Source organism: Pteropus medius, unplaced genomic scaffold (genome assembly GCF_902729225.1).
Source record: "Pteropus medius unplaced genomic scaffold, Ma_sr-lr_union100, whole genome shotgun sequence".
Lineage (NCBI taxonomy): Eukaryota > Metazoa > Chordata > Mammalia > Chiroptera > Pteropodidae > Pteropus > Pteropus medius.
Window position 1 is genome coordinate 23,437,649 of NW_024344240.1, and position 27,140 is coordinate 23,464,788.

Genomic DNA, 27,140 nt, shown 5'->3' on the forward strand with positions numbered 1-27,140 from the left:
TGAGTGTGAGACCAGCCCCTGTCATGTCTCCACCCCTCCTACCAGTCTGAACGTGGCTTCTCTGTGTCCTTAGTTGTAGGACTTCTGTTCAGCTAGATTTCAGATTGTTCTCAATGCTGGTTGATCTATTGTTTCATTGTAATTTTGATGTGGTCGTGGGAGGAAAGCACAGCATTTACCTGCTCTGCCATCTTGATCAGAAGCTCAGAATTGACATTTTGATCTTAAGTTAGGATGTACAACAGCTCTTGAACTCCTACTTGAATATGTGTTATTTCTTTTTAATTCTCAAAAAGGGAAATTAATTAGAAATTTTGGCCCACAAATTCCAATACTTAGTTACAACAAAATCCTGGAAATTGATTATTGATGCATTTGATCACTGAACAGAAGTTTAAAAGTTATGGTTGAAATATTGCAAAGGTGATTATTTTTTTAAAAACTTTCAGTCTTTGTTCAGAGATTTATAGCAAGTTCATTCACTACCTCTCATGCTTTTGGTCATGGTCAGGAAATTTTAAATCGATTCTTTACTTTTAGAACATGTTACTGTGGTTAAAATCCAAGTGTTAGAGGCTTTGATAATAGTACATGGAAAGTTCTTCGAGGAAGTTTAGTTTTGTATATTGACTAAACTGTAGGGAGAAAAAGACTGTGTGCTTCTACTTCCTACCCACTCATTGTAACTTAAAAATGTTTCCTTTATTGAAATTTTCAGTTAAGTCTACTCTAGAGCATACCAAAGATATTTCGAAAATATGGGAAGTTCTTAATGTGTTTAAAGAGAACTACTTCTTCATCATCATCATCATCATCATCATCATCATCATTAGTTAGGTAATATATCCTCGGAACAGAAGACAGGGGAAAAAGGAAACCAAAATAACCCCACTAGAGTTCCATCACTAAAAAACAATGCTAATGTGTCATTTTAGAATGTTTTCTTTTCATTTCTCCCTCAAACTTAGTTTTATATTTATTCAACAAATATTTATTAAACTTATGTGCCATGTATCGTCTTAGTTGGCAAATAGAAAAAAAGGACTGCTCTCATGAAACTTACTGTTTTGCTGGGATTATAGGTGTGTGTGTACGTATAATCTTATGCTGATAATTTTGTGATTCATTGTAAAATAAGAATTAGTATAAATAATTTTAACAGTTATATTATAGTTCCTTATGGAGAAATGCCATGATTTATCCTAGTGTTAGGTATTAAGTTATTTTTTTAATTATAAATACAGTAGACATGAATCTTAGTCTATGTTTATAATCATGAAATATCATATCCCTGCTTTACTAAAATTTAATGTTTTGTGTCTTCCCCTATTTTAGTTGGTCATTATTCCCCTGCACACCCCTCCTCCTCCCCCCAATCCTTGTATAGTCTTCTCATTGACATGCTTATTTACATAAACCCAGAAAGTTCTCTTGAAGACCAAGTTACAGAGAATCTTTTGCAGAATTTTCCAAAAAACAAAGCTCTTGTCATCATTGTCTCTCCATTAGCCTCCCCCCACCCCTTGCAACTCCCAGTGGGCTTGAGGGTATTGATCTTTGTCTGGGTAAATCCTCTAATCCCCCTGTTTTTCCCTCAGTTTCTGCCTCTCTCTCTCTCTCCCTCTCTCTCTCTTTTTTTAAGGTGAGGCACCCTTGGTTGACCTCACAAATTGCAAGGACCTTGTCAGTTTACAATCCCTTATTTTTTAGGCCCTGCAGCACCTGGTCTTCCTAGGTGGTCTCCCATCCAAGTACTAAGCAGGCCCAACCCTGCTTAGCTCCGAGATCAGACGGGATCGTGCACGTTCAGGGTGGTATGACCGTAAAACCAGTTTCTGTCTCTTAAAACTCCCTCATTCCTTCCATCCCCTCCCTCTCTGGTACAGTACTGCTGAAACTGCTAAACTACTCTCCTTGGGCCTGGGCTTTCTCTTTCAGAAGCTAGCTGTGGGTAGCTTCTTGCTGATTCTAAAATAACAAAAAAGACCCCAAAGCGGGGAACCACAAAGGCTTGGAAAAGGGAAAGGAATAAACATATTGCCTTGTGAACAAAACACAGTTAATACCTCAGATTTCACTGTTTAAAACTGTTTTCTTAAGATTAAATTTTAAAAATGGATTTATCAATTCTAAGTGAACATTTAAATACTTTTTGCATATTCTCAGAATGTTTTCCGAAAAAGATACTGCTTATGTGTATTTTCAGTGGCTCAAGTGAGAGTTCTTATTTCACTGACAATTTATCAATACTATTTAAAGTTCTTATTGCTTTATATTTTATTTCTTCAGAACTTTTTTCCATATGTTTGATAACGAATTGTATATCCTCTTTTGTCTTTTTTGTATATTTTGTCTACTTTCAGATGCTTTTCTGTCCTAATCAATTTTCATAAATTCTTCATATCAGAATTAAAAATCTTTTGTGTATTTTCGGTAAATCTTTTTCAGTGCTGGGAATTGAGTGTTAACAGTACAACATATTTTTTATTTTCTTCATATGATTTAATTTTTTAGAGAAGTTTTAGCTTTACAACAAAATTGAGAGAGAGGTACAGAGATTTCTCACAAATCTCCTGCCCTTACACGTGCATAGCTTCAGCCTCTCCCGTTGTCATCGCTCACCATAATGGTCCTTTTTTTTAACCCAGGAAGAACCTACGTTGACACTTCATAACCAAAAGTCCGTAGTTTTCCTTAGAGTTCACTCTTGCTACATTCTGTGGGTTTGGACAAATGTATAATTATACATAGCCTATCTCTCTTTCACCCTGACCCCTGGCAACCACTAGCCATTTTATTGACTCCATAGTTTTGCCTTTTCGACAGTGTTATGTAGTTGGAATCATACAATATGTGTAGCCTTTTCAAATTGGCCTCTTTTTGCTTAATAATATTGCATTTAAATTTCTTCCATGTCTTTTCATGGCTTGATAGCTCATTTCTTTTTGTACTGAATATTCTGTCTGGATATTACCAGTTTATTCATTCACCTACTAAAGGATATCTTGGTTATTTCCTAGTTTTGGCAATTATGAATAAAACTGCTATAAAAATCTGTGTGCAGGTTTTTGTGTGGACAGAAATTTTCTACTCCTTTGGGTAAATACCAAGGAATATGATTGCTGGATCGTATAATATGAGTATATTTAGTTTTGTAAGAAACTGCCAAACTGTCTCCTGAAGTAGCTATTTCAGTTTGCATTTCCACTAACAACAAATGAGAGTTGCTGTTGCTCTACATCTTCACCTGCATTTGTTCTTGATGATCCAAATTTTGGTCATTCTAGTATGTGTGTAGTAGTATCTCATTTGTTGTTTTAATTTGCGTTTCCCTGATGACGTACGTGGAGATGCTTATTTGCCATCTGTATATCTGGTGACGTGTCTGTTAAGTCTTTGGCCCATTTTTTAATCAGGTTGTTTGTGTTCTTATTAAGTTTTAAGAGTTCTTTGTAATTTTGAATAACAGTCCTTTATCGCTTGCATCTTTTCTCTAAATCTGTGGCTTGTCTTATAATTCTTTTGTATTGTCTTTGATTCTGTTTTCTTTATTACTTTTAATTTTTGTGAGATTTCCCTCTAAAGTTTATAAATGATTTTCTGATTTCATACCTAGGAATTTCTCCTTTCATATCTAGGAATTCTAATTTCATATCTTGGTATATGAAGTTAGAATTGAATCTCAATGTGTGCTTTCTTTGTATGGCATTTGTAACTGAGCTGGTGCTTTGGGAGAGAAGTTTCGTTTTCTGAGTCTTCCAGAAGGCAATAGAAGAAAATGGAATCTAGGTAAGAATATGAACTGCAGAAATTTCACTAGTAATCCTGTGTTTGAGTCATAATTGTTGACTAAAATGTTTGCAGAGACCTATTTACATAGAGTAGGTGCTCATTCAGAAGTGTTGAAGATAAAGGATTGAAATAACTGACCTTGGTCCCTTTTATTACTACTATTTTGCAATTTATTGAGAATTAGGTGTACAGTTTAGCTCATTCCTTAATGGGCAGTGCTACTTTTAGTCACTATTCTCATTGGATAAAATCAGTCAGCATCTATGCTTTTCATTTGCAGGTTTTAAATAGCTGAAGAGTTAGTTTTGTTTGTGTGAAAAACAAGATTTTGTCATGGAGTTAGATGATTATGTTACTTTGGGCCAAACATTGTCTGCTAGAATTTTGAGATCAAGCTAGATATGATCTACCATGGAATTATTATCCAGCTGTGTAATTTCTCAAGTTATTATGATATTAATAACTTGATTTGAAGAGAAACAGTGAAATTAAAGCTTGTAATAGGTATGATATTTCTTTCGAAATAACAAATGGTCAATATTTAGTATTAAAGTTTACTGTAGTTGCTCAGTGAAACAAGTTAATTTTACATGGTAGCTATTTTACAAAATAATTTACCACAGACTCAGGAAACTGTAGACTGTTTGGCTTACAAAAATTTACGGTATTTCATCTGTCTTTGTGTCCTGTTGAGATATGGCAGAATTGTACTATTAAATTAAGCTTTGAGTGGTATTTAATTTTGAGTTGTAGCACGGGTAAATGTCTCAACATAATTCAGATCTTTTGGCAATAGATACCTTGTTAGTTGCTTTAGATTTCAGGCCTCACTTCTTATTTAGTGCTCTAGCTAGAAATCTGTAAGCAGTAGCTGACTCCTTGTTTTCTAGTGATTTAAATTTTCATCCAAGAGGAATTATCTTCCAACCTAAGTGACTTCACTTCTTAGCTTATAATTAAGGTTAAATTTTGTTTAAAATTTTTACTTGAGCTGTGGGAAACCAGAAGAGGGCTATTAATTATAGTATTTAATATTTAGATTTTTTTTATATCTATGATTATGATTTGCTGGCTTGAGTTCAAAAAAATCTATAAAGATGTTAAAATTTGTGTAGATATGCTAATGATAAGATATTTTAATAAGATATTAAATATAACGTAAACCTAGAAAAGTTAGTATCTTGTGAGTCTTGGTTGTCATGCTAAATGAGTAATTTATTAAATAGTGATTCGTGGAAATTGGAGACACTCATCCCGATAACACTTGTGATTATGATTTAATAAAATAATATGGGACAGGATATGTCCACTTTTTAAGAGATTAACATAACGAAGCTATAGGAAAAAATGAAAGATTTTGAGAAAAAAAAGACTAGATTTATATTTTTTAAACAATGGAATCTGGTTTCCCCTCTTCAATTCAGCATTCTCTTCTGTTAAAATTGCCAGATTGCCATCGATTGTATATTTCTCTGAACATGAAGATCATATTGTTTACTCTTTCTCAAAATAATGATACTTTTAACTTTTGTTATAATTTAGAAAAATTAATGAATGGACTTTGGCAGCTCATTTTTGTCATATGAGTAGTACTTCTCAGATTTAGAATTCCCTGTTGGGGAAATCATCTAGGTTATGTTGTGAATATAATTTCAAAATATATACATACATATATAGTTATTTATAAATTCACTTTCCCTTAGTTTTCTAAGAGAAAAATTCATACACAGTCTTGTGAATTGACTGGACTGTGGAATAAATATTGGATTTTTAAGTGTCTCTCCTACTATACTGCAGGTTTGAGAAATAAAGAATAACTAAGAGATTTTCTTTGGGTGTGAGGGACACTGTACCTCAGTCAGCCTCCATTTCATTTCCCTGCATTTGTTTGAAATTCCTATTTACTTTACGGATTTGACTAGTCATCATAAGTCTCAAGTCAGAAGAAATAATTTTATATTTCTGCCATTCCCAGTGTTTAGTAATTTTAAAATCTGGAAATTTGTTGGTAATTATTAACAGAATTGTTTAAGGGTGAATGATTAATGTTCTTTATAGAAATAATTTGAAATACCTTTTTGGGTTCTTTGCAACTAACATTATTACTTTATTATGACTACCAGGAGAGAGTATGTAGAAATAAATCTTTGCTTTATTTATGAAGCGATGATAATCTACTTCCACTTGTAGAATCTAATTTTTTTTTTACCTTTGTTTAGACTTCAGTCTTTATATGTATCTTCTCTTCTTACTGGCGCCACTTGTGGGAGAAGATTTATTTGTCAGGAGATTCCAGTATTGAAGTCTTTTGCACAAACTTCAAAGTTTTACTGTTCTGAATGAGACCTCTTAAAATATTCATACTGTTTTATAATTAGTGAGGTACACAGATCACAAAAAATATGGTCTAATTTAATTAGATTTTGTAGTAGTTTGCTTTTAAAATTCGTACCGAATATAGAAATTTAGGACAATTTTAGGAATATTATGGCCCCAGCCATGCATTTTCAAAAGCAGTGTGTTGCATTCTTAAATGGAAGTGTACTGCATGCACTGCTGAGCATAATGGGAAAAGAAAAGTGCCATAAAAAGCTAAGTACCAAGTAAATAGCTGGAAAAAACTTTTAATGGGAGAGCTGGTATGGTCATTAATCTGGTAGAATAGTACTTGAGGAAATGGTTGCATATATTAAACTGCAGTTTCTTTTGGTTATTAGAAACCAAAATAGGAAATTCAGAATTAGCACTTAAATCCTGATAACTTTTTTTAAGTGCCTTTCTGCAGCCCAATTTAGTGCAAAGAGAATTAGAACGGGAGACTTGGTTCTAATGCTGGTTCTAACGCTAACTATAGAAGAATGACCTTGGGTAAGTATGTTGTCTTACTAGTAAAGTGAGTCGTAGAATTGTTTAAGCATCCTTTCTTTAGGCTGTTACCTTAAATAAGCTTCTTATCCTCTTGGACAAAAAGGAGGATTTTTACTTTGATTTAATCTGATTTCCTCCAACATTTCTCCAATTACTAAATGTATAGATTGGCTCTAGATAGACTACTTTGCAGTGGCTTTCATACCTTTGAGTGCAACCCATTCTAAGAAATAAAATTCACAGTATGACCTAACACATAAAAAGACAAAAGTTTCACAAAATAGTTAATAGAGATGAGTTATGTTTTGTGTTTTATTTCATTTTTTAAGACTATTTACTATTCACTCTGAAAACCACTTCATTTAGAGTATCAACTTGAAGTTAGATCTTTTTTTTTCACTTAACTAGTTAAATCAAGTAGTAAATTAAATATTTGCCACAAAATGAAGATATAGTGGCTATACTATACGAATTTTAGCTCCTGCCATTGTTATCCATAACACAAGCTCTGAACACGGTGTTCATTCTTAGGCAGGAACAAATGATGATTATTTTACATAACAGCTTAAGTTAAGCACACAAAGTATTACAGTTGCTGGTTTTCATTGTAGATAATGATTTGTTTTATTTCTGTTTTCTGTTTAGTCCCCTATTAATAGGCACTAAAAATCTTCATCACCTTTTTGAATTTGAGTTTATTTTGTGGTTATTTTAAATGAGTTTTTTTTAATTTTGTGTTCTAACCATGAAGATACAATTTGTAAAAAACTTACCAATCTTCTGATTCTATCAGATTCCTTTATTCCCTGTCCCCATGATTGAGTTCTTATGGGATTTGTGGCTTTTTAAATCCAAAGATTAAAATAAAGTTTTCTGGGAATTTTAATATTTGTGTGATTTGGACATCCAGAAACTCAGCTAAATTCTGAGCCTTTTCCTCATCTGAAAATGATAGTTTTATGTACTTTATTGGATTATTTTGAAAAAGAAATAACAAAAAAATGCAGTATACTCATAGTATAAAATTTTATATAATTTTAAGTCATCATAGACTTGACTTTGGAAATTAACTTCTGAGGTTTTTTATGATAAAATAGTGTGGTAGCAGCAACATAGCTGTTTAACCTAGCAAGTCTATAACAGTGCCACCTAGTTGTTGTGTAGTATATCATTTCATTAAATTCTCTCAATAACCCCATATATAGAATGTCATTCCTTTTTTATAGATGAGAACCAAGGGAACTAGTTGGTGGAATGAAATTGAGGATCCTCACATGCAGCTTAATTGTGTATCATAGACTATATCACTTTGAGGTTCCTAAATCTATGAAATTAGAATTTAGAAATCTCATTAAAATCCAAGGAAAACATGATGGAAATAAAATTGTAATGAGATACTTCATCTTAACTATATTTTTATCTATGATGAATTTAGTAGATTAAAAAATTAATGTCTTAAGTCAGCTCTAATAGAAATACGTGTAAAAAAAAGGTGGAATTAACTTTAATATATTTTATATTACTCTACCCTGTATATTTAAATATCATTCTAACATGTGATCAATATAAAAATATAATATTTTATATTTTTTTCTATTAAGTCTTCAAAATCTAGTATATATTTTACATTTAACATATCTCACTTCACTCCAGAAACATTTCACTGAAGTGCTCAATAGCTGTATTTGGTAGTGGCTACCATTATTGGACAGCTCAATCCTGAGGTTTTAAATTTTTTTTAGGTCTGAATGCTAAGGACCTCTTGTTAAACTATTCTTGAGCAACTTTCCCCACCATCTCAAGAAGTTGATGTTAAAAGTATTAAGGTGTTCAATATCAATAGTGAGGCTATGGGTACAGGGATAGATGCAATCTGATTATCTGAATTCTCAGTTTTAGGTTTAGAAAATATCTTTATTTTAAGGGTTTTCACTATTAGAGTATTAATACTTGCTCATTATGTACATTTTGGAAGATCTAAGGATGGAAAGAAAAACTAGTGTTTCACACACACACAATATAATATATTTTAGCTATGAACAAGAAGGAAACCTTGCCATTTGCGACAACACAGATGGATCTTGAGGGCATTATGCTGAGTGAAACAAATCAGACAGAGAAAGATTAATACTGTATGATCTCACTTATATGTGGAATGTAAAACAAAAAACAAAAACCAAACTCACAGATACAGAGAACAGATTGGTGGTTGTCAGAGGCAGGGATTGGGGGTAGGCCAAAATGGGTGAAGGGGGTCAAAAGGTAAAACTTCCCATTATAAAATAAATAATTCACGGTGATGTAATCATAAAATATTGTGACTATAGTTAATAATACTGTATGCATATTTGAAAGTTGCTAAGAGATTAGAGCTTAAAAGTTCTCATCACCAGAAAATTATTTTTGTAGTTGTATATGGTGGTGGATGTTAACTAGATTTATTGTGGTGATCATTTTGCAATATGTACAAATATCTAATCACTTTGTTGTACACCTGAAATTAATATATGTCCATTATATCTCAATTTAAAAAAAACCCAAACTACCTGTGTTTCCACCATCCAAAAATAATACTGTTAATATTGTAGTGAATTTTCATCCAGTACGTTGTCTATACATAGGCTTTTCTTGTGGTTTTATTTTTGCCTTCAGTGTGATTATGTGTCTTGTTTTATAATATTAATATTTTTATGACACTTAAAATTTTTATTTTGAAAAAGTTTTATTGAGTTATAATTGACATACAATAAACTGTGCATGTATTTAAAGTGCACAATTTAAAAGTTTTGATATGTATATATTTGTACAACCATCATCTCAATCAAAAGTTTCCTTGTGCCCCTTTGTTTGGCTATTTTCATTTAGTATAATTATCTAGATTATCATCCAAGTAGTGTGTAACAATAGTTCTGTTCTTTTTTATTATGGCTGAGTAGTATTCCATTGAATGGATGTACTTTCAATGTTTTTTTAAAGCTATTTCTTTTGGTATTTACTCCCATCTACTACATAATATACTATTACTGCATTTTATTGGTTTTCCAGTTTTCAGCATTACCTTTTGATTTTCACAATGGATTAACTCTCACATCCTCCATGCATACTTTTCCTCTGTCACTTCCCCAATGAAATTGAAATATTTAGTGTGACTGTAAGTACTGTATAAAGCTGAGCCTAATAGTATGATTACTCTTTCTTTATCGTACAACCTTTTACTTTCTATGGGGTCAATGTTTGCGTTTTTGCTTAGTTTTCTATGTATTTATTATATTTTTTCCCTTAAATTCTTCTCCCAGCTATTTAAATCTGTCAATACACTGAAGTTTCTAGGTATTCTTCCATTTTGTAGAAGCCTCTGTTAACTTCTAATCTTCACCAGTCAATACTAGTTGCTTTCTAGGTTGATGCCCAGGCTAGTGGTCTCCTTTTACTCACTTTGGGAATTATTTATATCTTCAGTTAATGTTGGATAGCTAATGTTGGATTCTGTTTCCTGAACCGCATTTTCTTCTCTCTCCTGGTGTCCTCCCTCATATTTGAAAGTAAACCTTAATAGTTGTTTGAGAACGGCATTGGGAGATAAATATTTTTTCGAGACTTTGCATTTATGAAAATATCTTTCTTCACCTTCCTTTTCCTCCCCTTAATTGGTAATTTGGATACTGAATTCTAGATAGAAATAATTTTTCTTGAGAATTTTAAAGGCATTGCTCTATTTTTTCCTAACTTCTCTTGTTGTTAAAGACTGATGCTAGTAGGATTCTCTGTCCCCAGTAACCAATTTTTTTCCTCTGGAATTTTTTAGGTTTTTCTACTTGTCCTCAGTGTTTCAAAGCTTCGCAGTGATGTGCCTTGGTGTGAGTCTCTTTTTCCCTCATGGCTCTTTGTATCTGGAAATTCATTAGCCATTAGTTCAGAATTTTCCTTCTGTTGCTTTTATTTCTTACCCTGTATTTTCTCTATTGCTTCTTTTGGAACTCCTGTTATATATAAGTTGTTTCTCCTAAACCAAATGGTCTAATTTCCTTATCTTTTTTCTCTTGTTATTCATATTTTTATTTTTTTAGTTCTGTTCTCAAGATTTCTTGGAAACCCTTAGCTTGACCATACTGTTGAGTTTCATTTTTGCTATAATTTTTAACTTCCAAGAGATCTTTAAAATGAGAAACTCTTATATGTATGAAACAAAATGATGCCTATTTTTCCTTTCTTCTCGAAGTTTTCAATTCCTTTCACAGCTTCTGCTTTTTCCATTTGTTTATTGATTTTAGTTTCTCTATGAGCCTTGATTGTCTGCTGGTATTTGAGTTGGGCATTGAGAAATTCAAAAGTTTAATAATGACTGGTGCTTGTTTACTATGGACCTCACTGATCTGACTGGACTGATTGTTGGGAATCTTTTGGAACCCAGATGTCAGTAACTTTAGATCTTTCCATTTACACTAGTGAGATTCCTAGTTTTATTGCACATGGCCAGAGATTAGTTTATGGGTTGGGTTATATGATTTATACTTTAGAGATTTTATTAAAACTGCTTATGGCCTGATATGTAGGTATTTTAAAAATTGAAGTTCTCTGTGGCCATGCCACCCTGAACAAGCTCGATCCCGTCTGATCTCGGAAGCTAAGCAGGGTCAGGCCTGGTTAGTACTTGGATGGGAGACTACCTAGGAAGACCAGGTGCTATAGGCAGAAAAAATAAAAAATAAGGGATTGTAAGCTGACAAGGTCCTTGCAATCTGTGAGGTCAACCAAGGGTTGCTTCACCTAAAAAAAAAAAAAAATGAAGTTCTGTGGTCATTTGAAAATAGTGTGTTCTCTATTAGGGGGGAAATATTTTATATTTGTTCATCTTATTACTTAAATTCCATACATTCTTGCTTTTACTAGTAAATATTTGAGAAACATGTATCAGCCCTATATAATAATTGCGAGTTTATCAGTTTCTTTTTGCATTTCTAACAGTTTTGGTATTATGTAGTACATATATATTTATTGCTTTATATCTAGGCTGGGTTAAATGCTCGAATGTTATATAGAAGGTCCTTGAAAAGCATCATCTTGTTCAATATTGTTTTGTTATAATGTTGATTAGATGCCATAGGAACTTAACTCTTGTTTATATCAATTAGCCTATGGTAAAATTGCTTTCGTTATATGTCGTCATTTCACTTAAAGTGCAGAACCTATTGGCTACATTAAGTGAGGACTTAATATACTAGAATAATTGTACCTTTCATCAATATAAAACATGCATTGTCTCAATTTTTTTTTTACTTAAATTCCGTTTTTTATGTAGTCATTCTTTTATTAGCATATATTCCTTTATCATCTTCCTTCTTCTATTATTTTAATTTAGATGTGTTTCTTATAAACAACACTTAGCTAGATTTAAAAGGAAAAAAATGCCTGTTCCAAAGGTTTCTTTTAAATAGAGAACTTTAACCTATTCACATTTATCATTTATAGTGATAATTGATAAGTTTGGAGTTCATCTTCCAGCTTTCTATATTCTATTTCTGCCTTTTTTTTAATAATAATAATTTTTATTTTTCAATTATAGTTAGCATACAATAGTATATTAGTTTCAGGTATACAACGTAGTGATTAGACATCTATATACCTCATAAAGTGATTACCCCAATAAATCTAGTGCCTCTCTAACATCATACATAGTTATTACAATATTATTGGCTATATTCCTTATGCTGTACTATCTCCATGACTATTAGTAACCACCAATTTGTACTTCTTAATCCCCTCCCCACTTTTGACCAAACCTCCTCAACCCTCTTCCCATCTGATAACCTTCAGAATGTTCTCTGTATCTAAGAGTTTGTTTCTGTTTGTTTGTTTTGCTCTTTAGATTCCACATGTACATGCAATCATACAGCATTTGTCTTCCTCTATCTGACTTACTCCACTCAACACACTATCTTCTAGGTCCATTGTGCAGTATCTTTTCGCATCCCCTTAATTTTTAGTCTGTAAGTGTCTTTTAATCTGAAGTGAGTCTCTTGTAGGCAGCATATGTCTTGTTTTCTTATCCATTCAGCCACCCTGTCTTTGAGTACTTGAGCACTTAATCCTTTTTCATTTGAAGTACTTGTTAATAGATATGTAGTTATTGCCATTCTTTATTCATATTTTTGCTGCATATGTTTTTCTTCTTTCTGAAGAAGTTCCTCCAACATTTCCTGTAATGCTGGCTTGGTAATGATGAACTCCTTTAGCTTTTTCTTGTCTGGGAAGCTCTTTATCTGTCCTTCGACTCTAAATGATAGCTTTGCTGGATAGAATAATCTTGGTTGTAGATCCTTGATTTTCATCACTTTGAATATTTTTTGCCAAGCCCTTTTGTCCTGCATAGTTTCTTTTGAGAAATCAGCTGCCAGTCTTATGAGTGTTCCCTTACAAGTAACTACCTGTTTTTCTCTTGCTGCTTTTAAGATTCCCTCTTTGTATTTAACCTCTGGCATTTTAATTATGATGTGTCTTGGTGTGGGCCTCTTTGGGTTCCTGGTTTTTTGGGACTCTGAGCTTCCTGGGGTTGTATGTCTATTTCCTTCACCAGGTTATGGAAATTTTCCATCATTATTCTTCAGATAGGTTTTGAATTTCTTGCTCTCTCTCTCTCTCTTCTCCTCCTGGTATGCTATGAGGCAAATGTTGTTACGTTTGATGTTATCCCATAGACTCTTTATTTTATCTTCATTATTTTCTATTCTTTTTTCTTATTGCTGTTCTGATTGGCTTTCATCCACTCTGTTGATTCCCTCTGATATACTCTTCATCTCAGATATTGTATTCTTCATTTCTTACTGGTTCTCTTTTATAACTTCCATCTCCAATTTTACGTTTTTTATCTCTTTGTTAAAGTTCTCACTGAGTTCATCTACTCTTCCCCTATCCTTATAACCAGTGTTTTGAACTCTGCATCTGGTATATTGCTTGTCTCCATTTGGGTGAATTCTTTTTCTGAAGCTTTGTTCTGTTATTTCAAGTGGGGCGTGTTTCTTTGTCTCTCCCCATTTTGGCTGCGTCCCTATGTCTGTTTACATGTATTAAATAGGGCTCCTAAGTCTCCCAGTCTTAGTAGAGTGACTTTATGTAGTAGGTGTGCTGTGAGGCCCCTTGGCACTGACGTGAGAGGAGTTCAGCTTCAGACCAAGATCAGCCACAGCCCGTGTACCTCCAGGGCCACCTGGTAATAGTCACAGATCAATCCACATATGGCTGCCACCCATGCTGAGCTTATAGATGCCATGAGGGGTCAAGTCTGAAACCAATGCCAGCTGCCACTAGTGCAGGGTTTGGGGGCTGCTCAGCAAGAGATACAGAGCACGCCGAGGCCAGATGCTGCTTCTTTGGGTTTTGTGAGCCTTTGAGAGATTTTATGAAAGGTTGCAGCAGGAGCCAAGACAGCCTGTTTGTATGGAGTAAACCACTGGAAATGACTTGGGTGGGCCCACAAGTTGGGAGAGGTGGAGTCTCAGGAAAATCCCTGGGTGGAGTGACCTGTATTATCTAGGTTGATGGCGCCTGAGTCAGCAGGCTGGGAAGGGGGAGGGCTCAACAAAGGAACAATGGCTTTTGCCTACACCTCTATCCCTGAACAAACTGCCTCTCCAGCCCTCACCCTGAAGTCCAGTAGCTCATTGCCTCCCCTTAAGTCCCTGGTGCCTTCAAGCAGCTGCCCCAGCACTGGAGCTCAGAGTGAGTGAGTCCATCAGCAAGTAAGTCCAGGTGTGGGCCCTTCATAAGAGGAAGGTCTCTGCTTCCTGCAACCCTCTGTCTCACTCAGCGGCAACCTCTGCTGGTTTTCATAGCCAGAAGTTGTGGGGACTTCTCTTCTCGGTACTGGAACCCTGAGCTGGGGAGCCCAGTGTGTTAGTCCTTATTCCTCAGGTAGGGAAGGGGGCTCTGCAGCCAAGATAACCTCCCTATTCTTGACCACCACACGCAATTGTGGGACCCGGCCATTTCATCTCTCTGCCCCACCTACCGTTTTGAGGTGACCTGTTATTTGAGGTGACTTAGTTGTAGGGCTTCTGTTCAGCCAGACCTCTGGCAACTCCATGTACTGGTTGCTCTGTACTTTGTTATAATTTTGGCGTAGTTGCTAGAGGAGGCATGTACAGCCTTTACCTTCTATGCCATCTTACCTTCTATGCCAATCCTGTCTCCTGCCTCTTCTTTCTTTTGCCTGATTTTCTTTAATGCATTTTTATCCCTAGTGATCTATTTGTTATATATTCATTCAAGTGATTACCCTAAAATTTATTTTGAAATCTAACTTTAGAACTCTTGTTAATTTTTAAAAATAGTACTGTTTTTATTTCTTAGGTGGTATTGTATAATGAAAAGAGCACAGTCTCTAGAGCGAGACAGCTTTTGCTTGGATCTTGGCTTGGCTTGGCTACTTTTCGATGGATAGAGTAATCTTGTGCTTCCATTTCTCCATCCTTAGAAGACATTAACAGTAACTTACCTCATAGGACTGGTGTTCAGTTTAACCGTGTTAATGTATGTAAAGCACTAAAACAGGACCTGGCACATATTAAGGACTCAGTAAATGTTACTTATTATTATTAGGTGTTAGTTATTAACAAAACCTTGAAACTATGTTAGTTATTAGTTCTTGTGGGTCCCAATGGTTGATACTTGCCTGGTTCTTAGTCTGTATTTGCTTTCTGTATTGTTTTAAGAGATTCGTCTTTATCCTTTTTACAATTCTGTTTTCATTATTCTGTAATGTGTGGGGGCTGCTCTGTAGTAAAAACTCAAATCTGTCTTCTGTTCAGCTAAGTTTTCTACTCTTATTTCTTTTATTTTGACCTTTGTGTATTTCTTCTGTTTTTCCTTCCATTTCTTCTTCAACCTCTGAACAGGTTCAACCACAAAATGTTAACATCTTGAATGGTATAGTGGTGTCATAGGTAACTGAATGCTTTAACAACATAGTGTGTGTGTGTGTGTGTGTGTGTGTGTTTAATTTGGGTGTGAGGGATAGTGTATCAGGGTTCTCCAGAGAAACGTAACTAACGGGAGACATTTATTATGTGTATGTTTTCTCCACACCACAAGGCAATTCTTCAATACCACCTGGGTGTCCTACAATTCAACTCAATTCTGACACTGTCAACCTGGAGATAGTGTCAGATCTCACTAGTTAAAGGCTCAGTCCCACAAAACTGTCCCTGCTCCCACTTCAGTTGCCAGTGGCAAGTCCAGATTGTTATCTGTGCTTCTGACTGGCTGGCTGTAGATCAGATGTTTCATTGACCCCTTCTTTGAGTTTGATTAATGTGGTGGAGAACATTTAACTATGTGACAGTTTATTATAAAGGCTGTTAAGTCAGGAACAGCCATATGGAAGAGATGCATAGGGCAAGCTAATATGCTTCCATGCCCTCTCCAGGATGCCACTCTCCCCACATCTCCACATGTTCACCAATCCAGAAACTCTCCAAACCTGGTCCTTTTGGGTTTTTATGGAGGCTTCATTACATAGGCATGATTGATTAAATCATTGGCCATTGGCAATTGAACACAATCTCCAGCCCTTCTCCCCTCCCCAGGAAGTTGGGGGGTAACATTGAAAGTTCGAACATTTTAATCACATGGGTGGATCCCCTAGTAATCAGCCACCATCCTTAGATTACCTAGACGCTGTCCAAAAGTCAACTCGTTATCATAATTAAAGACACTTTTTAAATTGTTCTCATCACTTAGGAAATTCCAAGTATTTTAGCTCTTTGCCAAATATATATTTCTCATTATAAATCACAATATCACATATTATAGATTTATTTCACTTTAAGGAATCAGTTTATATGATTTTTTGGGGGAAGGGCAAGCCATCAGGTTGGAAACTTTTGCAAGACCTGATACTGCAGCCTTGAGACAGAATTTCTTCCTCAGAAAGCTCAGTTTTGCTCTTATTGCCTTTCAAATAATTGAACAAGACCTACCCAGTAATTAGGGATAGTCTCCTTTACGTAAAGTCAACTGAGTATAGATATTAACCACATCTACAAAATACCTTTGCAGCAACATCTAGATTAGTGTTTGATTGAATAAATGGGACCTATAGCCAAGTTGACACATAAAACCATCATAGGTGGTGGGCATATTGTTTCAGGAGAGATTGTCCTTGCCCATCAGCCTCTTGAAATTAAAAAAATATAAAACGTTACTGTGTATAATAATACGTGCTTAATTTATAGTTATATCTTGCTAATATGAGATCAGTTTATGCATGCATGTATCATATTCTAAAAGTTTGTGGGTCATTTATTGACTTCTAAGTGAAAAAGACCTAATACTAGAAATCATTGTTTCTAGAATAGCCTACAAAAGCTGATATCCACAGTGTCTAAAATGCATTACATATGGAAGAAAAACTTATTTGAAAAGGAGGAAATCAACATTAAATGCTGTACATCTGTTTGGTACCTGTAATATGAATAGTTGTTTAGTCTTTAACCTTTGATTATGACAGTTTCAATGGGAATACTTATTAGTTGAATCCTCAGATAGGAAGACCACATGCTCCCTTCAATTTGAACAATGAAAGAGAATACTGAGTTTATATTACATGTCCAACCTTTGTTGGTGCAGTCAGTGGTGAAGGACAGGGTACTGAAATTGCAATAGAAATAGATTGGGAAGTGAGGAGGTAAGATTTATAGGAAGGCAGCCCATAGCTTTGGTAGAAGGTACTTTTTTTGTTGTTGGCAACAAACAGGGCTGCTGATTTATGATAAGAATCATAAATCTGGTAAAAGCTGTAGCATAAAACTCCAATGGTTTTTCTATTGCTTTCCATCTAGTTATTAAGTAAGAAGTATGATGGTGTACTATGTATAGATAGATAAAATAAAAGTCACAGAACGTTTGGCTGTTAAAATTTAAAGTATAACTTTTAACCAGTATAGTATGGTGTGGTAAATGATGCACACAACTAGTCAAAATTTAGATTCTGTCACCTATTCTTCCTATATTAGTCCTCTTTATTTAGTGTTCAAGTTAATGGTATCACTTTTGCCTTCCATTTCCTTGAGGTAAAGACTGTATGGTTATAGCTGAGCTCTCTTTCTTTCCATTTAATTAAACTGTCTTTTCTACCTCAGAAATTTTTCTCTTTTCTGTTCTCTCCTTTCATCTCAATCTATTGTCTTAATTTAGGCCATTATCTCATCTTGATAGTTTGATAATCTAACTGTTCAGCATCCAGCTGTGTTACCTCCCTGTGCATGTACCCATATTACCCCACTCAATCATAATGCAAGTCTTTCATTTCCTATACTGTCACTGAATTCGTTTTTATGAAACAAAACAATGTTCATGTTACTTTCCATTGCTTAAAGTTGCATTTTCCTAAGATTTGGGAGTTGAGAATGTACATTGCATATTGTAGGTTCATAAATCCTGCATTGTAGAAACCTGTTTAACTTAGTTTTATCGATATTTTCCAAATATATTTGATATTCTCCTTGGTATGTCTTTTAACATGCCAGGGCAGTGTTCTGTGTGACACCATTTTGTGAAATTCTGGTCTGTCATAAGATAAAGTCTAAATTCTTTAACTTGTTCAGGTTTTTAGACTTGCTCTAACCAACTTTTCTAGCTTCACCTCCTTCCTACCTTACACACCTACACTAACACTGTTATTTAGAGAACACATATTGAGAATATACTCTCAGACACTTCGAAGAGCAAGAAACCATTCTTTGCCTTTGTGTTGGAAATAGTTTTTGTGAAAGCCCTGTGATTGTATTTTCTATGATATTTTTGCTTTGAAAAAGTATGTTCTGAAAGCACTGAGAGTTTTCTGAATGTTTTTAGCTGCAGGTAGCAGAAAATTCAGCCTTATTCAATAAAGATTAATAATCTCTCTTAAAAGGTAGGGCATTTCCAATAGGTTGTCATTAAAGATCTTTTTGTCATTCTCAGCCTGTATTTCAGACTAATGCCCCTAATTGTCTCATTCCCAAATATTACATACATCCTAGACAGCATTCAGCTGCAGAAGAAAGGGTTTCTTTTGGGTTGTCTCATGTCTCGCTGACTGGAGTTGTGGTCACATGCCCATGTCTAAATCAAGTACTGAAAATGGGACTTCTATTATTGGCTTAAGGAAGTCATCATTTATTCCCTTGGACTAGAGATGGGTCCTGCTTTTCTTCTAGCAAGGATTGCTATTTGAACCAAAAAAAAAGCTGAAGGAGGTTTGAGAATGGCCGGTAAACAATTGGCAGCGCCTGCTGCTTAACTCAGTCTTGAGGAATGGAGAGGAAGTAGAGTAGGAAACAACTTTTTAGATAAAGTGATTTCTAACCTGAGTTTTGTGGACAAGGAGAGATTAGTAGGAAAACTGTTCCGTATCCTTCTAAGCCATACTCATTGCTGCTTGTGTTTTCCTTTTTTAATAAATTATTTTTAAATTTAGTTTCAGGTATACAGTATATTGGTTAGACATCTATATAGTTCATAAAACAATCCCCCAGTTGCTCCTTCCCTCCCCTGACCCTCCACCTAGCCAACGTATTAATGCTAACCGCATTCTCTATGCCTTGATCCCCATCCCCGTGACCATCTATCAGCTTCTAATTTGTACTTCTTTAGCCCTTCACCACATTCTCCCAGCCATCAAACCCCCTCCCTCTGTCCGACACCAAATTGTCCACTCTATTTGTGAATGTTTTTGATTAGTTTCTTCTTTTTATTCTTTAGATACCACATATAAGTGACATCATATAGTGTTTATCTTTCTCTATCTGACTTAAATACCTTCTAGGTCCATCAAAGCAATATCTTTTTCCAGCCCCTTCCTTTTCATATACAGGAGTCGTGTTTTCTTATCCTTTCAGCCACTCCATCTTTTGGTTGGAGCACCTAATTCTTTCGCATTTGAGATACTTATTGATAGGAATGTAGTTGTTACCATTCTTTATTCCTGTTTTCGATACATGGTTTTTTTTTCTTGAAGAAATCCCTCCAACATTTCCTGTAGTACTGGCTTGGTGGTGATAAATTATTTTAGCTTATTTTTGTCTGGGAAGCTCTTTATCTGTCCTTCAGCTGTAAATGATAGCTTTGCTGGATAAATTATTCTTGGTTGTAAACCTGGGTCTTCATCCTGTCGAATATTTTTCGCCAAGCCCTTCTGTCCTGCATAGATTCTTTTGAGAAATCAGCTGCCAGTCTTATGGGTGCTCCCTTATAGGTAACTATCTGCTTTTCTCTTGTTGCTTTTAATATTCTTTCTTTGTATTTAACCTTTGGCATTTAAATTATGATGTGTCTTGGTGTGGGCCTCTTTGGATCCCTGTTTTTTTGGATTCTCTGAGCTTCCTGGGGTTTGATGTCCATTTCCTTCACCAGGTTAGGGAAGTTATTTCTTCAAACAGCTGTTCAACATCTTGATTTTCTTCAGTTACACCAATCAGATGACTATTTGGACCCTTAATAGTGTCCTGTATCCTCCTTAAATTATTTTTATAGTCTTGGCATCTTTTTTCTTGCTAGTCTGATTGAGTGTCCTTGGCTTTCCCATCCTCTAGATAGGGCATTTGGTCCTCTTCTTTATTCACTTTGTTTATTCCTTTGTCTATTCCATTTAATGTACTTCTCAGATAATGTGTTCTTCATTTCTGACGGGTTCCCTTTTATAATTTCCATTTCCAATTTTATATTTTTTATCTCTTTGTTGAAGTTCTCACCAAATTTATCTACATGTCCCAAAAGTTCATTAGCATCTTTATAACCAGTGGTTTGAACTCTGAATCTGTTAGATTACTTGACTCCATTATATCTGGATTTCTGTTCTGTTCTTTTATATGGTTTCTGCTTCTTTGTCTTCCCAATTTGGCTGCCTTTCCGTGTCTGTTTCTATGTACTAAGCAAAGCTCTTAAGTCTCCTGGTCTTATTAGTGTGGCTTTTGGTATGGTAGGTGTCCAGTGGCACAGTCCTGAGAGGGGTTCAGCTGCAGGCCAGAGTTAGCCCAAGCCTCTGCTCCTCCATGGCCACCTGTTAAGATTCAGCAAGCAGTCCACAGGTGCTGTGCTTATAGTTCTCTCAAAAAGCCACACCAGAAACCGAGGCCAGCTGCCTCCGGTGTGAGTCTAGGCGCTGCCCAGCAAGGAGCACCTGACTTGCTGAGGATATACCTGGGTGTGGCTTGGGTGGAGCCGCAAGTTGGGGGAGGCGGGGTTTCAGGGAATCCTCTGGGACAGAGCGACCTCTGTTATCCAGTTTGATGATGTCAGGGCTGTGGCAGCGCTGTATCTGCACACTGGTAGTGGGGAGAGCTCAACAGGGAACAGTGGATACCCATCGAGGCTCTCCTCAGACCTCACTCCGACAGTATAAGACCCTGGTGCCTGCTGCGCGCAGGTCTGTCACCTCGAAAATCCGCTCGCGGTCGTGGCCCCTTTAAGAGACCTCTGCCGCTACCTCAGCCTCCATCTCAGTAGCACTCGGTGCTCACCCATCCTACCTTCTGCCATTGCAGGGTGATTTCTTGGACTTCTCCCTAGTTGTATGGCTTGTTCCTCTAGATCCTAGGCGATTTTTCCTTGCTGCTGCTGCTTGTTTCCGTCAAAACTTTGATTTGGTCGCCAGAGGGATAAACAGAGCCTCTATCATCTACGCCATTTTTTTTCCTCTCCTGTTTTTTTCCTTTTTAAGAGTAGTAAACATGCCTAACATATTTCCCTAGGAATCTATCTTGATAGTCTATGTATGTATGTGTAAAAGCTTATTTAAAAGGAACATGCAGCAACTGGTTTAGTTGAATGAAACATGTCTGTGAGATAAAGGCCTTATAAGAAACTGCTACTCACTGAGAGATATGAGTTTACATCCTAAGTGTTATTTTGTTTAGTTTTCATTCTGTCTCTTTTCCTCTCCCTCTTCCTTCTTTCTTCCCTTCCCCTCTCCCTCCGTCCCTCTGCTTTTTTCTTTTCCTCCCATTTGTTCCCTATCTTTAATTTCTTCCATTTTCTTTTTTTGGAATGGAACTTAAGTACATCTTTTGATTCTCTCTGACTAATCTTGTCCTTCTAATTTTAGAGATGAAGATGTAGAAATACAAAAAGATTAAATAATTTTCTCCAGATCATTTGGCTAATACAGCTAGGTTTAGAAGTTAGATTTTTTTAAGGAAACGAATTACAGCTCCAGTGGAAAACTAAGGGAAGTGTGCTATATTAAGATTCTATGGACAACTGTATTAAGATCTTTTTAAACCCAAGAGAGCCTGATATTTTTTAAAGGGGTATAAAACTGCTTTTGTTAGGATTGGTGGGTTATTGTAAATTTTGTGGATGTCCTAGTACCATAGTATATAATAATTAAGTAGCACACTTGTGAAAAAAATTTGTAAGTGTCAGTAGCAGATTTTTTTAAATGAATTTATATAAAGATCTTTTTTTGTAACAAAGAGAAAAGGATAATTACTATATGAATAGTAAGGCCCATCTGGAAATTTTCATATATATACACAAAATTTTAACTATATCAGAATGCTTTTTTAAATATTGGTTCTTTGTAACACTTACGTGATGACAACTTTTTGTACAATATAGTTCTTAATATACCTAAAACCTAGATCTGTGCTTTTCTGTAATTCCTGATTTAAGTTTATACTTGACCCAAGAGATAATGTGCTTAAGAGAGCTTTTTATTTTTTAAGATTACATTTCATTTTTAACTTGCCACCCTAACATGGTAAGCCATTTCAGTTCATCAGGTATTTATTAATGATTTACTTTGTGATATTGAGGAGAACAGATAAAATTGTGCTTACAGCTAACTTAACTTCAAGACATAGTACTTAAAGTATTTAACTAATATTAATGTGGTTGATATATCCTTTCCTGATAATTTTCTCTCCATTTTTAATCTTAAATTGGGTGAGGACATTTGTTTTTTCAGTCTTTTTATTTTTATACATATGGCAATACAGGTCATTTATTAGTCTAGGTTTAAAACATTTTATGATGCAGTTGACCCTTGAACTATGAGGTAAGGGCCATCGACTTCCCTGCAGTTGAAAATCTCTATATAAATTTTGACTTCCCCAAAACTTAACTACAGTTTTCCCTTGGTAATCACAGGGGCCGGGGGTGGAGAGGATTGGTTCCAGGACCCCAGCAGATACCAAAATCTGGAGATATTGAAGTCTTCCCCTCTTCATCTGTGGATTCGCAACTGTGGATTAAAAATATGTTTTTGATCTGTGGTTGGTTGACTCTGTGGATACAAACCCGAGGATGCAAACCCAGGGATATGGAGGGTCGACTGTGTATTTATTGAAAAAAATCCACATGTAAGTGGACCTGTGCAGTTCAAACGCATGTTGTTCAAGGGTCAGCTGTTTTCCCACTCTCACCTTTAGGCTCCAATGGGGAATAGAAGTTTTATTCTACTCAGGACCTGTAGCTAGAGTACCTACAATGATGGAGAGGAATTATGGGATTTCCCATTACACCAAACTGAGTACCTGCCTACTCTTTTCTCCACCTAGACCTAAGGACAGGAACTTTCTTAATTATATTGGTGTAATACCTAAACTGCTGTTCTCCTGCCCCTAGTCCCCCAAAAGTGAGAGAGCTTATCAAGGAAGTTCTTTGGAGGATAAAGCGGGGGGTGTGGGAATATGTATGTCATAGGCTGATGAAGGACAAAGGTCTAAAGGTGAGAGAGCTTGTCACAGAACTACACTAGTGTGTGTATTCTGATTAATACAACTATTTTTTTTCCATTTTTGTGATATTGTTATTCTTGTAAGAAAAAACATAAATAGGAATACATTTGCATTTTTTAATATTAAAGCCATATGTAAATATTTACAGTAGAACCTAAAAATTCTTTTTTGCCCTTACCCTCCTGCTTTTACTTCTTTGCCCGAAGGTGTATGCTTCTACTTCTTCATGCATTTACACAAATACATGTTCACATTGAAAAAAAAATTGTGAACATATTGTTCTGTGACTTTTTTTATCCTTAACTCTAACTTATGGAGATCTTATCAGGTCCTGTGGAACTCTGAGGAAAAATAATTTGGATTCAAATACCAGCTAGCCATTAAGAGGGTTATTACAGAGGTTAAATAAGACTGCATATAGACTCTTTAGCATGGTATCTAGTTCTTGGTAAACGAACACATGGTAGCTACTGTGATGTCTGTATATCATCCTACTGTAGCCAGGATGTCTCTATATCATCCTATTATACCTAAGAAATAAACTTGTAGTAATAAAGCACAATCAGCCAACCCTCTAAATCTAGAGAATAAAATCTTTATGAGGCCTAGCAATGATGGCAGTGATGACTGTCACCAAATGATTAAAGAGCTGTTTCATGAAGAATAAATCAGACCATTTCTCTCTGGCTTTCGGACCCTTGAGATACCAATATTAACTATTTATGGAAGAGCTTTATAAAGCTGAGTTTACCAAAGTTGGATGACCCTGAAAGGTAAATAGAATTATAGATGAGAATACGTACTGGTCTTCCTTACTGTCATATATTAAACTAAGGAGACACCCACAGAAGAGCTAAATAGTAAATTTAGGACAAAAATAAGGACAGTATTTCTCTCTTCAGTGGGTAGAAACATTGGAACTAATTATTCCAAATAAAAAGAGAGGCTAATAACAGTTTTAGATAATAGTGGTTCATACTGAGTGACAGTATGGTTTTAGGATTCTACATAATCCTTTCTAAATGAAATGGACTATTTCTTTTCAGAGAGAGAGAGAGTGTGTGAGAGAGAGAGAGTGTGTGTGTGTGTGTGTGTGTGTTCTGGCACTATTTGAGACAGAACACTGGACTAGAGGGACCATACATTTGACTAGGTATAGCAGTTCTTAAATCCATTTGATGATGGTTTGTGTTATTTTTAACTTGCCGTTGCATTTTGAAAAAACAGCTTTATTGAAAGATAATTCACGTAACACATTTAATGTATACAATTCAGCGGTTTTTAATAAAGTGCAACCATCATAGCAATCAATTTTAGAACATTTCATCACCTCCAAAAGAAACTCCATTCTCCCCAGCCCCTCCAGCTGTGGCCAACAACTAACCCACTTTTCTGTCTTTATAGATTTGCCTTCTCTAGACATTTTATATAAGTGAAATAATGCAATATATGGTCTTTTGTGACTGACATCTTTTTCTTAGCGTCATTTTAAGATTCATCCATGCGTAGCATGTTTCAGTACTTCATCCTTTTTTTTAACGGTTGAGTAATAATTCATTGTATGGATTCATCATATTTTATCCAATTATCAGTTTCTGACATTTGTGGTGTTTCCACCTTTTGTTTCTTATGAATTATGCTGCTGTAAACTAATGTACTAGCTTTTATATGGACATATACTTTCATTTCTCTTGGGCAGATACTGAAGATTGGAATTATTAGGTCTATGGTAATTTGAGGAACTGCCAATCTGTTTTACAAAGTGGCTGTATCATTTCATATTTCCATCTGCAAAGAATGAGGGTTCCAGTTTCTCTGCATCCTTGTCAACACTTAGTTTTATATATCTTTTTTATTTTAGCTTTGAGTGAGTGTGCAGGTGAAGTGGCATCTTGTTGTGGCTTTTATTGCATTTCCCTAATGATTAGTAATGTTAAGCATCTTTTTGGCCATTTGTGTATCCATTCAGATCCTTTGTACATTTTTTAGATTGGATTATTTGTCTTTCTCTTGTTAAGTTTTACAAGTTCTCCAGCCTATGTAGTAGACTGGATAAAAGTCCTTTCTCAGAGATCTGATTTGCAAACATTTTTTCTTCCATTCTGTGGGTTGTCTTTTCACTTTCTTGATAGAAACTTTTAAGTACAAGAGGTTTTAATTTTGATAGGGTCCAACTGATTTTGTCACTTGTGCTTTTGGTTTCATAATATAAGAAACCGTGCCAAACTGAAGCTTCATTAAGACTTATTACGTTTTCTTTTGTTTGATAGTTCTAGCTTTTACATTTAGGTCTCTAACCCATTGAGTTGGTTTTTTATATGGCGTGAGTGAGGGGTTCCAGTTTCATTCTTTTGCAAGTCAATATCCAGTTGTCTCAGCACCATTTTTTCCAAAAGACGTTTTTCCCCTATTGAATTGTCTTGGTGTCCTTGTTAAAAGCCAGTTGACCATAGATGTTAGGGCTTATTTCTGGACTCTCTAGTCCATTCTTTTGAACTACAAGTCTTCACTTATGCCAGCGTCACACAGTTTTGATTACTGTGTAGTACTTTCTGATAAATTATGAAATCAGAAAGTGTGAGTTCTCCATCCTTGTTCTTTTTCAAGATTGTTTTGACTTCTTTGGTGACTTGCATTTTCATATGATCATCTAGTTGATTTCTGCCAAAAAAAAAGGGGGGGAGATATTTAGGGTGAATTTTAGTAAGGACTGCATTGAATCTGTAGATAATTTGATGAGTATTGTCATCTTAATGTTAAATTTTCTGAACCATGAGCATAGATATGTTTCTATTTACTTAGGTCTTCTTTAAGTTCTTTCAACAGTGTTTTGTGATTTCAGCATACAAGTCTTATACTTATTTTGTTTATTTTTAAGCGTTTTATTTTTTAAGGCTGTCGTGAATTGACTTTTTTAAATTTAAATTTTGAATTGTTAGTGTGTGGAAACACCACAAGTGTTTTTTGTATATAGAAATGCAATTGGTATGTTGACCTCGTATCATGCAGCCTTGCTGAACATTTTTATTAACTTAAGTAGCATTTTGTTGATTCCTTAGGACTTTTTATATAGAAGGTCATGTCATCTGCAAATATAGTTTTACTAAAATATCTTCCTTTCTAATCTGGATGTCTTTTAATTAACCTCCCCACACCTGCCCCAATTGCCTTACCTAAAATCTTCAGAATAATGTTAAAATTGAAGTGGTGAGAGCAGACATACTTGTCTTGTACCTGATCTTGGGGGGAAGCATTCAGTCTTTCACCATTAAGTATGATGTTATGTGTGGGTTTTTGTAGATGCCCTTTATCAAACCGTGGAAGTTCTCTTTACACAGAGGTTCTTGTGTTTTTATCATGAAAGGGTGTTGAATTCTGTTCAGTGCTTTTTTGTGAGATGATCATGTGGGCATTATATTCTGTTAATGTGATATATGACATTGGTTAATTTTCAAATGTTAAATCAACCTTGCTTTCCTGGGATAAATCCCACTTGGCCATTTGTTGCTGCATTTGGTTTGCTTGTATTTTGGTGAGGATTTTTGTGTCTCTGTTCATAAAGGATGTTGTTCTGTAGTTGTCCTATGTCTTTATCCGGTTTTTGTGTTCGGTTAATAATAGAATTCCTCTTCTATTTTTTGGAAGAGTTTGTGAAAGATTGGTGTTACATCATTGAACCTCTGATAGCATTCACCAATGAAGCTATCTGTGTCTGGACTTTTCATTGTGGGAAGTTTTTAAAAATTACTAATTCAGTATCCTTAC

The 27,140-nt window shown here is 35.2% G+C and overlaps 1 protein-coding gene and 2 pseudogenes across 12 annotated transcripts in view; 2 read left to right on the top strand and 1 right to left on the bottom strand.

Moving 5' to 3' along the window:
* The window catches only part of WNK1 (WNK lysine deficient protein kinase 1), a 133,357-nt gene that overhangs the window by 16,992 nt on the left and 89,225 nt on the right, over window positions 1-27,140 (top strand). The gene's annotated exons all lie outside the window — the stretch shown is intronic.
* LOC120607653 (uncharacterized) lies at window positions 1,711-1,828 on the bottom strand (annotated as a pseudogene).
* On the top strand, window positions 11,234-11,352 carry LOC120607453 (uncharacterized; annotated as a pseudogene).